Source organism: Oncorhynchus clarkii, chromosome 24, assembly GCF_045791955.1.
Source record: "Oncorhynchus clarkii lewisi isolate Uvic-CL-2024 chromosome 24, UVic_Ocla_1.0, whole genome shotgun sequence".
In the NCBI taxonomy this organism is placed as follows: domain Eukaryota; kingdom Metazoa; phylum Chordata; class Actinopteri; order Salmoniformes; family Salmonidae; genus Oncorhynchus; species Oncorhynchus clarkii.
Genome location: NC_092170.1, coordinates 19004203 through 19006915, shown reverse-complemented (window position 1 = coordinate 19006915; position 2713 = coordinate 19004203).

The following is a 2713-nucleotide window of genomic DNA, read 5'->3' as shown; positions in this document are numbered from 1 at the left end:
ACGAAAGCGAGGTACGTCACAGATTTACATAGCTCTCCTTGGATTGTAAGAGTGCAATCCTTGCATTATACTTTGTTTATTATTTTTCTAGTGTTATGGTATGCAACATAAGACATTTTGTTTTTTCATTACTTTTCAATGCCTTCTTTTTGTAATATTTTTCCTAGAACATGTTATTCAGTTTAATTGGACCTTGTGTTTACTGTATTATATAATTAACTTCCGAACCCAAAATTCACTTCAAATATAACCTTTTTTTTTTTTTTAACACATTCATTAAAAAAATATCTAATTACTGATGGAAAATTGTAATAGTGTTGTTCCACAATGTCACAGAAAATGTACTTTATTTAAACTCATAATCTCAAGTATCAGATTGTAAAGGGGCTGCAGTGTAGCCTACAATAATTTTCATGGCAAATATTTATTTTCAGATCAGACCCCAAATCACAATTCAAAACCTCCACAATGCTACAGCTTTAAAACAACTTTCAATCCTCTTTGAGATGATCAAGGTGCATCAGATTCCCCCTGCAGGACTGCTTTATGACACTTGCTCCACAGGTCGCATTTGAACATCTACAATCAAGATATGTAAAGACGGGAGAACAGTAGTTATAATTTGTTAAATTATGGTAAACTTTTCCCACGTTTATTCAAACATTGATGGAAGTGATGTGCAGAGAATACTGAGACACATAAGTTAGACAAGTGTCCTACTTACGTGAACATGTGGCGGGATGTGCCTGGCAATGTCTACTACTTCCAAAAACTGTAGGAAGGCAGTAGAATTATAACGTACACATTCAAAAACAATCGTATGCACAGATATCATGATTTTATATATATATATATATATATATATATATATATATATATATATATGCATTTTTACCCCTTTTTCTCCCCAATTTCGTGGTATCCAATTGTTGTAGTAGCTACTATCTTGTCTCATCGCTACAACTCCCGTACGGGCTCGGGAGAGACGAAGGTTGAAAGTCATGCGTCCTCCGATACACAACCCAACCAGCCGCACTACTAGCTATGATATTTCACAGATTTTACTGAAGAATTTATTCATCACCAGGCTAAGCTACTCTTTAGAAGTAACATGTCAAATGTAGCCTATGGGCCCCAAAATGAATAATTGACAAGGTCACCTGAATTCTGTCAAAAGGTTTGCATCACACAACGTTTTACTGCACTTAGGCGTATTATAGCTTACTACAGTCTAATGACATTGACACCTCTTGACCTTGGGACTATAAGGTTCTATCTGACTTTTTCCTCAAAAATAAGTCATTCACATAGGGGCCGATTCAGACCAAAGTTATACCCGCATAACTGGAACTTAATTCCCTTTAATGCACTTTTGTGTGGAAGATGTGTGTCTACAGATATGTTGTAAATATAAATTACAATTGTTTTAGATAAATGTTATGTTATGATCGCTGGAGACAAATGTGAAACCAGCCATTTGCAACAAACTGAAGCCTATCAGCATTAAGCATACCTCTGTAAAGTTTATGAAATGCTGGCCTTAAAACTTGCAGGAATGAAATTTCGGAGATAAAAGCTATAGGCTTCTGTAGCCATGCACAAATGACAGTATAGTGTCCAAACCTACAAACAACTGAGTGCACTTATGTTTTCTATAATGTTTTAATTAAATTCCCAGACTTTTCACTGTATTTATTTATTTTTTTATTGATGTTACATATTAGCCAGTATCGGTAGCCACTGTCAGTTATACCCACACACATTTATAACTGTCCCTTTACTTATATTTTGCCTCAGTCAGTTTACCTTTCTTTCCTTTGTCACGTTGATCTGGTTATTCCTGAGGATCACTACAGTAGCATTAGTGGATCATAGTATTACAACTTGTGCAATCATTTGGAATATGTAGCCTATCTGAATCATTATGGAACGCAGACCAAATGAGTGAGGATTGTTAGGGTAGATTTATAGGACTACTGTTCAACCCCTATTGTTGACTTTTCTAACTTTCTAATTGAACAATTGAATATGACAACTTTCAGGATGAATAAAACCACTGTATTTTTGTTTCACCAATATATTTTGTGTGTAAAGGCTCTCAAAACTTATTTTTGTATTTTTATTCATGAATACTTTCCTAACCCTAAATAACATACAAATCTATTGGTGCGGAAAAGGAGACAAATATGTGTGTATTTATTTACATGGCTTTTTTAAATTGATCCTTAATATTCTGAACCGTTCTCTCAATATATTATAGTGAGTCTGTTGAGAAAATTTAAATTAAAGGTACACCACATCTAAAGGGATGGCTTTAGATAAATGTACTGAAAACCATATTGAATGAAAACTTGACACGAAAATATTGGCCAGCAAGTGGGAGGGTTAATCTATTCAGGGCACGTAAGTGAACCACACCTGCAAAGTCTGTTACGGACCTGCAAAAGGTAAGTCTGAATGCCAACTAATGAGAAGTGCGTAGGAAAGGCCTACATAGGAAAGGCCAACTAGGTAGCTAGGTCCAACTGGCAAGATAGCTAGGTCCGGCCGACCGACCAGCCAGATAGCTAGTTCCAGCCGGCAGGATAGTTAGGTCCGGCCGGCCGGCAAGATAGCTAGGTCCGTCCAGCCAGCTAGGTCCGTCCAGCCAGACAGCTAGATAGCCGAGTTTTTCTTTAGTTGGTCATTTACATGTGAGATGTGTCAGATTTTT